The sequence below is a fragment of the Polypterus senegalus genome, chromosome 1 (genome assembly GCF_016835505.1).
Source record: "Polypterus senegalus isolate Bchr_013 chromosome 1, ASM1683550v1, whole genome shotgun sequence".
NCBI classification, from domain to species: Eukaryota; Metazoa; Chordata; class Cladistia; order Polypteriformes; family Polypteridae; genus Polypterus; species Polypterus senegalus.
The window spans coordinates 276,005,474-276,019,229 of NC_053154.1; the positions used below are offsets into that span (position 1 = coordinate 276,005,474).

General features: G+C 44.7%; 1 protein-coding gene across 1 annotated transcript in view; it reads right to left on the minus strand.

Moving 5' to 3' along the window:
- Nucleotides 1–1,321: 1,321 nt before the first annotated feature.
- morn4 (MORN repeat containing 4) overlaps nt 1,322–13,756 on the minus strand; it is a 121,453-nt gene continuing 109,018 nt past the window's right edge. Inside the window, exon 6 of the mRNA XM_039774951.1 lies at nt 1,322–1,669. The gene's annotated coding sequence lies outside the window, so the exon portion shown is untranslated. The remainder of the gene's footprint in view (nt 1,670–13,756) is intronic.

Sequence of the window (13,756 nt, forward strand, 5' to 3'; positions counted from 1 at the left end):
ATAATTGTTCTGATCAATTGCTGAGTGTTTTTAAATGATAACTTTGATATTTTTCAAGTCAAAGTTATTTCTTCTCAGTCATTGTATATATTCATTTGTCACAAGCAATTGCATTCTAAAGTGAAGCGTGTTTTATAAATTTTAAAAATAGCTATCCCTCTTCTGTGCTTTATAATGGAGCTTATGGGTAGTGGAGTCCTATTGTGAAAAAAAGCCTTTAAACTTACTGAAAATGTCAATTTTTCAATTCATAATGTCATTGAGTACTGATATGAATCTTCAGATTACACACATATTGCAAAACAGCATATCCATGATGTTTTAAGAAGGAAAAAAAGCAAACCATTGTTTTAAGATTGAGACATTTTAAAAGGCTGTGCACTTCACTTTGCAGCTCGTCTTCTTCTGCAGTACCCTTTCAGCCCCTGGGGCGTGGATTCACCTTGGAAAGTCATTGTGAAGCACTGTTATTGATATTATTGAATGTTGCTGCGCAGATATGAATTGCTGCCTGCGTTATGTAGACAACAAGAAAATTATAACTGAAAAAACTCACAGTCACTTATATTCTTTCACTATATGTAAGCTGTAAGGATAGTGCTTAATGGTACTAATAATAATGCATGTGTGTACTTAGGTGAGAAAGAATAATGAGCACAATCAATTGACAAGAAATGAACAGACGTTATTGACATACTTCCTAACCCGCTTATCCAAGGCAGGGCCATGGTACAGCTGGAGCCTAGCCTAACAAGCATCAGATACAAGGCAATAATAATCCTTCAACAGGGCACCAGTTCATCACAAGGTGAACACACACATACATACACTAGGGCCAATTTAGCAATGCCAATTCATGTAACTTAAATCAGCTTAAAGTCTAGTAACTTTAGTATTGATTTTTTAGAATAGGCTGAGTGGTAGTGCAGAGCTGTCATTCCTGACTCACAATACCAGAGTCTACATGGAGTCTGTAGGTTCTCTCTTTGTATTTAAGAATTGATTGATATCAGTGAGTTTGTTCAGTCAAAAAGATTGTCCTTGGTTCTTTTATCAAAATATCCTCAGCAAGAGTGATTCATCATGCATTGGAGATGTGGCACTTCAATCTGCTCTATGGCACAATACCTTTTTCATAGAACATTGAAAGTATGACTTTGCTGCAGGTGACTTAGCTATTTCAAAAATTTAAAGCTATCTAAAAGTACAATGCAGTGTAATTGGCTCTGAGACTTGGATTATCCGGTTTAGGTCTTAATTGTTAGTTATGTCCAGTGTGATGAAATAATTTCCACACAAAAACAATAAAGTGCTGGGGAATTGCACCGTATATTGCTTGGTAGCAAAATTGGTCAAAAAATTGATTATGAATCAATACAATCGACAACAGTGGTTTGTTGAGAGTGGTTTTTATACTGTAGAAAATAGCTGAAGGAAATGATCTGGCAGGAAGTTGTGTATAACGGAAGTGACATCATCAGCGATGGACTGGAAGTGACATCATCAGGGCTGGGCGGCAGTGGAGCGGAAGTGACGTCATCAGGGCTGGATGCCAGCAAACCGGAAGTGACGTCATCAGAACTGGACAGAAGGATTATTGAAGAGGAGCCATTTTCACCGGTGATCTTGTTTGATATTGTGTGGGTCTGTTTATTTTTCTTCTTTATTTCTATAAAGGCAGAGAGAAACGCATCATTACCACAATTCAACCCCCCATCTGTTACAGTATCACTCACCTCTGGGCTTGTTGACTGCCTCCTAAGTGCACGTGTGTGACACCAGGTGTGTAGAATGACACAATTAAACGGTGCAACAATGTCAAGATTCCAAGCTTCCAGTTAACAGAATAAAAAGCTTTAATCATTAAATGAGGCTTAGACTGCACCAGACAAAAGAGTCAAAACATTGGACAACAAGGTGTATCTGGATAGAAAAATACTTACATTTTTGGATTTTTTTTCTCACCAAAAGGTATTTGAGACTCTTTAAAACAAGAACATATATTAGAGTTTAAAGAAGGGATTCCCTGCCCATCCACAGCTCACTTTAACTTGCCAAGCCCTCTGCTCTCATCTCAATGCAACACTTTGCATACAGTTAGGTCCATAAATATTTGGACAGAGACAACTTTTTTCTAATTTTGGTTCTGTACATTACCACAATGAATTTTAAATGAAACAACTCAGATGCAGCTGAAGTGCAGACTTTCAGCTTTAATTCAGTGGGTTGAACAAAAAGATTGCATAAAAATGTGAGGCAACTAAAGCATTTTTTAACACAATCCCTTCATTTCAGGGGCTCAAAAGTAATTGGACAATTGACTCAAAGGCTGTTTCATGGGCAGGTGTGTTCAAGTCTGTCGTTATGTCATTATAAATTAAGCAGATAAAAGTCCTGGAGTTGATTTGAGGTGTGCTGCTTGCATGTGGAAGATTTTGATGTGAACAGACATGCGGTCAAAGGAGCTCTCCTTGCAGGTGAAAGAAGCCATCCTTAAGCTGCGAAAACAGAAAAAACCTATCCGAGAAATTGCTACAATATTACGAGTGGCAAAATCTACAGTTTGATACATCATTAGAAAGAAAGCAAGCACTGGTGACCTCGGCAACGCAGAAAGACCTGGACGCACACAGAAGACAGCAGTGGTGGATGATCGGAGAATCATTTCCAAGGTGAAGAGAAACCCTTCACAACAGCCAAGCAAGTGAACAACACTCTCCAGGGGGTAGGAGTATCGATATCCAAGTCCACCATAAAGAGAAGACTGCATGAAAGTAAATACAGAGGGTGCACTGCAATGTGCAAGCCACTCATAAGCCTCAAGAATAGAAAGGCTAGATTGGACTTTGCTAAAGAACATCTAAAAAAGCCAGCACAGTTCTGGAAAAACATTTTTTGGACAGATGAAACCAAGATCAGCCTCTACCAGAATGATGGCAAGAAAAAAGTATAGAGAAGGCGTGGAACAGCTCATTATACAAAGCATATCACATCATCTGTAACACACGGTGGAGGCAGTGTGATGGCTTGGGCGTGCATGGCTGCCAGTGGCACTGGGACACTAGTGTTCATTGATGATGTGACACAGGACAGAAGCAGCCGAATGAATTCTGAGGTGTTCAGAGACATACTGTCTGCTCAAATCCAGCTAAATGCAGTCAAATTGATTGGGTGGCGTTTCATGATACAGATGGACAATGACCCAAAACATACAGCCAAAGCAACCCAGGAGTTTATTAAAGCAAAGAAGTGGAAAATTCTTGAATGGCCAAGTCAGTCACCTGATCTTAACCCAATTGAGCATGCATTTCACTTGTTGAAGACTAAACTTCAGACAGAAAGGCCTACAAACAAACAGCAACTGAAAGCCGCTGCAGTAAAGGCCTGGCAGAGCATTAAAAAGGAGGAAACCCAGCATCTGGTGATGTCCATGAGTTCAAGACTTCAGGCTGTCATTGCCAGCAAAGGGGTTTCAACCAAGCATTAGAAATGAACATTTTATTTCCAGTTATTTAATTTGTCCAAATACTTTTGAGCCCCTGAAATGAAGGGATTGTGTTAAAAAAAAAACTTCAGTTGCCTCACATTTTTATGCAATCGTTTTGTTCAACCCACTGAATTAAAGCTGAAAGTCTGCACTTCAACTGCATCTGAGTTGTTTCATTTAAAATTCATTGTGGTAATGTACAGAACCAAAATTAGAAAAAAGTTGTCTCTGTCCAAATATTTATGGACCCAACTGTATCTAGCTCTGGGGAGTCAGTGCCCATCTCCTACATCCAAATACCAAATTTTATATGGGCACCTTTGGGAAAAAAAATCTAAAATCCTGTGAAAAATTCTTACATATTTGCAAACAAACGCTTCCAAAAATAGTGCCATGAATAGTTGTTACTAATGAGAAAATATAATAGTGCTATAAACAGAATACGACCTAAATGAGATCAATAGGTGGTGTGACCACATTTTGTCTTCTATTATGTCAAGTGCCAGGCCGCTTCTGAAGGTTCATGTGGTCAGTCGCTCCCTTGTCACATCTTCACTGCAGACTTTTAAAATAACACCAAATGTAATAGGCAAAAAGGGGGCGCCACGTAGGAAAAAATATCTTTTTTTATTACAAGCTATGTCAGACCACAATTGCTAAAGAAACAAAACTGCATAAGCAAAAGTAGGATAAGCAGAATATTACTTGGCAAATTGGGGTTTACAGCTGTGAGCAGGCAAGCAAGAAACGTATCCTTATCAAGTAAAAGAGTATGTGATAAAATGCATTATTTCTAGTTTACTTTTGTTATCATAAGCATGTATGCCTCAGAAACATAGAAGGCACTTTTTAACATCAAAACCTTTGCCTCCTCACAGTGGATGTATTCAGTATGTTTTAAGGCTTTTTTTCAGAATGGGACCCCAGAACCCATAAGCTCAATATAAAATTCAAGAGCAGACTAGCTATTTTTTTTAAATGGATATGTTTCAGTTTAGAATTCAATTCCTTGTAGCACATTAATATATACCATGACTTTGAAGAAATAACTTTGACTTGAAAAATATCCAACTTACTTTTTAAGAACTGAGTTATGAGATATCTACAACATATATTTGTTCTACAGCATAAATCTTTAGCACATATTGAGCAGTTTTATCACTTTTGTTTATTTTGTTATACTTGTAAAAGTTTCTACAGTATTAGAAATATCAATTGCAGCATTGAAAATATTATTAATTAAGATCTTGTCAGAATGAATGCCATTAACTCTTGTGGTGGTTCAGCACTGAGACTGGGAATTCCCGATTTAGATCTGCGGTTCCAGAGGGTTTACAATTAACAGAATTCTTACATTCCTTCGTCAGGTGGGAACTTTCAGTGTACATTTCTTATGTATCATTTGAAGGACTAGGTATTGAGACAGATTTGTGTACATTAGATACAATAGTAGTGATGAGGTATTCAGTGGCAGCTGGTGAAAAATATTTGGGTGGGGGTGAAGTTTTTGGGGGTAAACTGAAACAGCACTTCTCTATTATATAGTGACTTTCACATATATCTATTTAATAGTGCCTTTCATACCTATCTGGTCATTCCACATACTCTTGTGGTCCTCATCATAATGCCAATGCACATCTTGGCCTGTCCAGTACAAGACCCATTGGACAAATCCAGTCTAAATGTATTATACCCTTTCCACCATGCTGCCCAACCTGATGCCAGCTTTCCAATTTCTATTGTGGTTCAAAACTTTAACCTGTGACATCTGTGGCTCCCTTATTCTTCCCATAACCTACTCTATAGATGTATAAAGGAACTTGTGCTGCCACCTAAATTTTATACTATACCTGTCTCTAAATTGCTCAATCCTCAGTCAACTTGCCCAGTTGCTTATTAATGAATTTTTTGGATGGGTTTGATACCAGTTCTCCATTGACAGCATTATGAAAATGTGTGTTCTTCATTCACAATATATTGTAGTCAGGCTTCAAGAATGGTGACACCTACTGCTCTCATAATACACAATTTATGTCTATAAAAACTGCATAAAGGGCTCATTAGTGAGCATCAACTAAATGAAAATAATACATCAAAGTTCATTTTACCCAAAAAAATAACAAAATGTTAGAAAGGCAATGTTTCCGCTGTTAAGCCTCCACAAGTGGATCAACAGCTTCTATTTCTTCCAGCACATCATGTATACATGTATTCCTTGTGGATCACTGCTGCTACACAACAGAGCTAAAGCTGAGTGGGCATTGCCTTTTCAAACAAAAATAAGGTGGTAGCTTTTACAATAATGCAAAGTGGTTCGAAGCCATTAAACTGAACCTGATTAAACCTAATATGAAATGGGTCCTCTTTATAAACAAATACATAGAATGATCTTAAATTTGAACTATAAATATTAACTTAGTATGCACAAATAAATGTTCCTAAATCCGTCCACCTCAGGGTCTGTTTATAAATCAAAAATCATCTCACATTTGTTCAAGTTATCTTCACCCAAAAAGCACTCTCTCCTTACAGTATATCTTTATATAAAAAGATCTAACATCATATAAATGGCAAGAAACTATTCATGGCCGACTTTATTAAAATGGCATGTAAAATGGCAGATGATTTGAACATTTATTGAATATTAGTGTTGCTTGTTCACATATACATGTTTATTCACTGAAACTGCTGGTATGGCAACATGGAGGTAATCTGCTACACAGATAATGATTGAGAATTCCACCTTCTGGTCAGATCCGCTCTTAATTTTAACCTTGAGCTCTTTCATTGTAGAGGAAACTGATAAACAATTGAGACATGGGAATGAAAGCCTTCACAACAGCAGGCAGCTGGACTCCCAATCTGTCTGCATGCACTCTGAAAGACCCCTCTTACAAGGAGCCAATATGTGGAGAGAACTTGCACTTCCTCTTGAATATCATGATTTCATGTAGCGGAGCTGTCGAGGATGGGATTCATCTGCTTGCAGAGGTACATTATAATGGCCCTTGATATCTGAAAATGGATAATGAGCGAAAAAAAGTCAAGCCAATCTGTGAATCTATGAAAATGCATTTTCTGTGTAACATGTTGTTTGTGATGTCCTCTAATAGATTGTGTGCAACCATGGATTTTTGCTCTTCAAAAACGTCTCTCCATATACATAGTGAACACACTTCGGTAATTAGTGATTAATGATGCTTGACTGATGTGGTGAATGTCACATTTTAACTAAGTGATATTTTAAGTAATGACACATAAACAGTGGGTGTTTTGTTACAGTTCACTGCAAAATCAACATAACACATCCACTTGCAACAAAATCACAGTTTGAGAATAAAACTTACTATTACTGATAAACATACATGTCGCCACTCAATGGTGTCATGATCAGCGAGTTTGGTTATCTTGAAATGAAACCTCAGTCTTCCTTACCTAAAAAAAATAGCAGAATCTTTGAGAACAGCATGGGGTAAGTCCTCATTCAAAAGGAAGTATTGCCAACCAGGTTACAGTTCACCTCACCTCACCTGTATGTTTATCAGTAATAGTAAGTTTTATTCTCAAACTGTGATTTTGCCGCAAGTGGATGTGTTACTTTATTATTCCAGCAATGTATACTTAAAAGATCTTCTTCCAACAGAAAGTCTGAAAATTTTAAAAAATGAATTTAGAATAAATCATGGATGACAGACTCCCAATAATCTTTTATTTTTCTTCATGTATTAATCTCAAGGTTGCAATCAATTACAACTGGAGGGCTCCTCTTTCTTTGCTTTCCCTAGTAGACAACATTTTTTCAGAATCCTCTGCACCACGATACAATAACTTTAGTCTAGTGTAATGTCCTCTTCACACTAGGGTGGTTGAATGCATACTCTGACAAAGGAGAATGACTTGCCAAGACATTGCCACATAAATGGCTGGTAGACTTTGCTGATTTTTACTGTTACTTTTTTCCTTTAGCTTGAGCACTAAAGTAGGTGGTGAGTAGTGTCTCTGAGGAAAGGGATCTGTGCTGGAAATCGTAAGGTTAATGCTTCAAATCTCATAAATGCCAGAAATGATTCCACACCGTTGACAAACCTGCAATTGCTCTGTCCTGGGTATGTCATTAACCTACATCCAGCCCTGCAAGCAGGTCTTCTAACTTGCAGGGAAAACCTGGGGGTTGGTGGCAGGACTGGCATCCCAGCCACTGTAAACAAAACTCACACTGTTCCATTCCATTTGAACTAGTGTGGTGCAGAGGTGCCATCCATTGCATGGTTGTGCTTGGGTACTAATTTGGGATCATGAGGTGGCTCCTTGTGTGGCGGGTGTAGCAATGCACTGTATCAGTGTATGCTCTCTACCTCTCCCTTCTTTTGAGCACTAAAGAGATAAGCATATTTACATGAAATATCATCCCATCTACTCAAAAGGGCAGGCATCATCTATATAAAAAAACTCTCTTTTCCCACTAATATCTAAAAATTTCTCATTTATCTTTGTGTACTCAGCATTTACTTTTGATAAGTGTATTTCCTGACTCTGCTCAATTGAATTCAAGATTGCAAGGTGCTAGTGTGTATCCCACGTATGTAAAATATGCAAGCATTTATTTAAAGTTTTTTGTGATGAAAAAAAAATGTAATTTGTTTATGAAAATGCTGTGTTGTTGCAGGACCCTACCTTGTACAGGCCCAAAAGAATAGGTGTTTTTCCACCCTCTCTGAGGTCAGATGGAAAAATGAGGATTGGTAACATTTTATGAAAACATTTCTTACAATTATTTCTCACTCTGGTTCAGTTTTCTTCCCTCTTTTGAGTCTATACAGTAGCTGAACTGTTAGAACCAGAAAAGTTAAATCTATTTCAGACATTAGTCTTTAACAAAATGTTTAACTTACTAACCTATAGTAAATCATAGGGCTTCCACTACCTCTGAAACTTCATTTTTGTACTATTTGCTTCAAAAGCTGCAACATATTCAACAATGCTTTCCCTGTTACACTGGTTTAGTTTGTAAAAGAGAAGCCTCTACCATTAGGAAAGATTATCGTTTGCATGCACTAACAAAGCTTCTGTAAGCTTCAAAGCCTGTGTGCAGCTGGTATGACTGCATTCTTTAGTAAGTATTATGTCTTTGCTACTACTATAGACAGAAAACCATAGACTTTCCTGCCACCTGGAATATCACTAGCCCATTCAGAGTTCCAAACCTGCAAGATAAGAACCTCTTTTGCTTCCTATTCCTCTGATATTATTGTTTTCTGCATTATAGCTGCAACTGTATTGATCACACTGGAAACATCACTTCTTGCCAAATTGTTATATGTGTATACTTTTGTAAATGTAAGTGATCACACAAGGTGATTTATTAATTAGAAACCCTTTTAGGTTAAGTTAATTAAAGATGCCACAGATGTGTGTGTGTGTTTGCACATGCTGCGATGAACTGGATCATTGCTCAGTCTAGAGCTGGCTCTTGTTTTGCACTTAATGCTGTGTGGCCCCCGGGCTGGAGCCCGGCCGGGACGCCCAGGAGGACGTGAGGAGGGCTTGTGCCTCCTCCAGACCGCGAGGCGTCCGTCCTGGTTCTATTGGGGGCCACAGGTTGAGGGCATGGAAGCCCTTCCTGTAGGGGCCCGTGGTCACCGCCAGGCGGCACCCGATGCCGGTTTATCCCGTCGCGGTTGCCGGTCGGGCGGGAGCCCGCCGGGGCGCTGGAGGACCGGAGGAGGGCGAGTGCCTCCTCCAGACAGAGTGGGGCGTCCGTCCTGGTTAGGCAGGGGCCTCGGTACAGGGCTTTGAAGCCCAGCCCTGTAGGGACCCGTGGCCACCGCCAGGCGGCGCCCCGGTGCCTAATTATCCCGGGAGCCCGGCACTTCCGCCACACCAGGAAGTGCCGGGGGGAAGACTTTGTGTGGCACCCGGAGAGCTGCCAGGAAGACGGCCGATACTTCCGCCACGCTTGGGCGGGTAAGGACGGAAACACCTGGGGCTCATCCGGGGCATTATTTAAGGGGCCGCCTCCCTCCAGTCATTGGTGGAAGTCGGGAGGCAGAAGGACTGAGCTGGAGAGCGAGGACAGGAGGCGGCCAGGAAGCAAGGCACAGAACTGTGGGCCCTGGACTTGGGGGAATCAGTGCAGAAGGCACTGGGGTTTTGTGAGTGCACGTGACTGTTTGTAGTGTTGTAAATAGTGTAAATAAAGTGTGTTGGGTGCAAAACATGCTGTCCGTCTGTCTGTGTCCGGGCCAGCTTTCACAGTGGCGTAGCCGGCAGGATACTCCGCCTGGTTCAAGGCGGGGACCTGAGTTCAAACAAAAATATTCTGTGAACGGCCCGGCGCAGCAGCGGACCCCACACACTGGCCGCGGGAGCGCCCGCACCCAGCGGAGCGTTTACCCCAGAAACCGCCCGACAGCGGAATGGCTTTCCCAGTGCGGAGGAGAACCCGACATCGCCGGAGCGCAGCGGGCTCCAGTCGCGCTGTCGAGACGGACAGCCAGGCCGGCGTGGCAGCACCGAAGGCCACACCGAGGCGGGGGCCTCGGCATGACGGGATCCGGGAGGTAAGTGCCCTGCCCTGCAATCATCGGCCCTTCGGGGTCGGTCTTACCTCTATCCTTACAGGGAGGGACGAACCGGATCCGCGTCCGTGGCAGAAGCACGCCGGGCCACGGGCTGTCGGCAGCGCTGCGACGGGCGGCAGCAAAGAAGGCTGCGGAAACGGGGCCGCTGCGGCTCAAGGAATCGCCGCAGCCACAACGCGCGAAGAGGCACGCCTCCGCACTCGAGCAGGGAAGGCAAGATGGCCGCGGGCGGATGTCCCGCCGCTGACAGGCACGGGATTGGCCGGTGTGTCTTGCGTGCCCGCCGATGATTGGATAGAGGCGGGCCTAAGGAATGCCAGTCTCGTGCCAAACCGAGACCCGATTGGGCCAGAGGGAGTGGCCCGAGGAGGCAGGCGTCGCGTGGAGCTGATGGACAGGTAAGCCCACCGACGCCTGTCTCTCTCTCTCACCAGCGGCTCGGCGTGCGTCGGAGGAGTCCTTCGCCCGCCAAGCCGTCCTTAGAGGAGCTGCTACGTGTTCTCGCCGCCAGTGTGAGCAGCTGATGGAGATGGCGGTCGCGTCGAAAAGACACCGAGTGAGACGGAGGATCGGCGCGCGCTGGAACCGGAGGCAGGCAGAACACGGCGGGAGTGGTGAGTGTTGCCGCTCCCGTAGAGCAAGTGGGGGTTCGCCAACATGGCCGTGACCGATTACGGGACGACCGCCTCGGTAGGCGACCTCCCAACAGCGGATGCGGCGGTGCAGACAGCTAGCGGCGAGGAGCTCGAACACGCAAGGGCTGGTAGGATCGGGCTGCTGAGTGCCCTGGGTCCTAGCGCCCTGAGCTTCAAGCCTGCAGCTGTCTCCTGTCGCTCTGCCTGGACGCAGACGGGCTGGATTTGAGCTTTGCTGTGCTCAGACCCAGACCGTCAGCGTCTAAGAAAAGAAGGAGGAACCGGCGGTGAATGCCGGTTCCTCCGATAGGAGAGGACGCGGCGCTGGGTGCGCGCGTCCGGAGAAGGGCCGTCCTCTGGATGGACAGAGGAGATCTACTGGGCGGCTGGGCGAGCTGCCTGCGAGAGCGGTGCCGAGGCCGGCGAGCGGACGGGCATGGAACCTGCGGCGGAGGACTTCAGCAGGCAAGTTGGGGCTGTCGGAGGGGGCAGGAGCACGGTCGATACGGAGACCGACGGGCGCCGGGTGAGTGTCCTGGCTGTGCTTCTGGCCCTCTGTTCCTTTATTTTACAGGCCCGAAGCCCGGCGAACGCTGAGGCCGGCGTCAGCGGGACCTGCCCGCCTGGAACGGGCGCTCGCTGGAGTGCTCCACGCCGGGAGGCCTACAGTGACCCGCTGGGGAACAGCGGGCGAGAGCGCGCAGACCACAGGGGACGTTTGCGCCGGGCGAGGGTGCCGAAGACAGATGTCCCAGGGTGCCGTGTTGGACCCTGGGGACATAGTAGGCCCTCGCTGGGGACGTGCTGCCCTTTCGGTTGTGCCGCTCGGACCACGTGTCCTCGCTAGCGGTGGGGCACTGTGGCCCCGGCCGGGCTGGAGCCCGCCGGGCCCAGGAGGACGTGAGGAGGGCTTGTGCCTCCTCCAGACCGCGAGGGGGCGTCCGTCCTGGTTCTATTGGGGGCCACAGGTTGAGGGCATGGAAGCCCTTCCCTGTAGGGGCCCGTGGTCACCGCCAGGCGCACCCGATGCCGGTTTATCCCGTGCGGTTGCCGGTCGGGGCGGGAGCCCGGCCGGGACGCCTTGGAGGACTTGGAGTGCCTTGGAGTGCCTCCTCCAGACAGAGTGGGGCGTCCGTCCTGGTTAGGCAGGGGCCTCGGGTACAGGGCTTTGAAGCCCAGCCCTGTAGGGACCCGTGGCCACCGCCAGGCGGCGCCCCGGTGCCTAATTATCCCGGGAGCCCGGCACTTCCGCCACACCAGGAAGTGCCGGGGGGAAGACTTTGTGTGGCACCCGGAGAGCTGCCAGGAAGACGGCCGATACTTCCGCCACGCTTGGGCGTGGCTAAGGACGGAAACACCTGGGGCTCATCCGGGGCATTATTTAAGGGGCCGCCTCCCTCCAGTCATTGGTGTAAGTCGGGAGGCAGAAGGACTGAGCTGGAGAGCGAGGACAGGAGGCGGCCAGGAAGCAAGGCACAGAACTGTGGGCCCTGGACTTGGGGGAATCAGTGCAGAAGGCACTGGGGTTTTGTGAGTGCACGTGACTGTTTGTAGTGTTGTAAATAGTGTAAATAAAGTGTGTTGGGTGCAAAACATGCTGTCCGTCTGTCTGTGTCCGGGCCAGCTTTCACAGCTGCTAGAATAGGCCTTTGCTACCTCGAACCAGAACTGAATTAAGAGAGTTCATTAGATGGAAGGGTGTGTACTGTAATGTCAGCTACATTTGTGTACATATTGAAATCAATATGATAAATGTGAACTAAACCATGCAAAGGCAGTGCCCGAGAATCCAACACAACTTTCCATCATTATGTAACAAAATAGAGTGGTCAATTTTGTTAAAGTTGTGCTTAAATATGAACAGTTACATTCATCAGAGGATAGTGGAATATCCTCAATAATGCTAGTTAGTACTGCATCTGTACTATGAATGGTGTGAAAACCGGTCCATAAAAAAGTACTACATATAGGCAAGAGGGAAAGAAGTTGGCAAAAAAATAAGAATTTGCATAGTATAGAACTGTGCCAAGTAAAATAAAAGAGTATAAAAAAGGAAAACAGGAATAATTATCACCACGGTAATTTACTCCATAAATGCCATTTTAAAAAGTACACAAATATATATATATAACTGTATGCAAACGTTAAAGACGCATACAGCGCCACCCTGCTGCCTGCGCTTGGAAAAGCAGATCATAACCTGGTTCTGCTTCAGCCTCAATACAAATCAAGAGTGATGGCGCTACCTACAACTATACGCTCATTCAGGAAGTGGTCCCCTGAGGCAGAGCAGGCTCTGAGAGACTGCTTTGGAACAACAGACTGTGATATCCTGCTGGGGTCACATAGTCAGAACATTGAAGACGCTGTTGAATGCACAACTGATTACATCACTTCTGTATGGACATTGTAGTTCCAGTAAGAACAGTACGCTGCTATGCTAACAACAAGACATGGATTACAAGTGACATCAAAGGCCTTTTGAACCAGAAGAAAAGGGCTTTTAAAGACGGTAATTAGCATGAGCTCAAGTGTGTGCAGAAGGGACTCTGAGTCCATCATGTGACCTGTGACATTTGAAGCTTCGAACATCATCAGTGCTTCACAGCACGCGTTATTGGTTTGACAACATTTCATTGGTTTGACAGCTTTGGCGCTAAATTAACTGGTAGCCTATATAAAATGCATCATTCTCATTCAACAATGTTCGGTTGTGAGGAGAGAGAGATTTGGAGAGCTTTGGTGACAGATGGTGACTAACAGCAGAGTACGGCGTTCAAAAGTTAAATAGTATAAATGGACAAGGACCCTAGCAGAATGAGATAAACATAGGCTTTTCTGACCTTTTACTGGTGACATGAGACTGAAACAGTGAGTGTTGCTTCACTTGTGCTCTTGAGAGCTTGCCTTGACCTCAGTTAACCACCAGATGTCGCTGCTCATACTGGGGCTGAGGTTTTCTGCACAAATAGAAAGAAAACCTCAAAGCTTCAAGAGACTTCATTTTACCATCACTATATTATTGGCAGCTTAAAAAAACACATAGCTCAGTT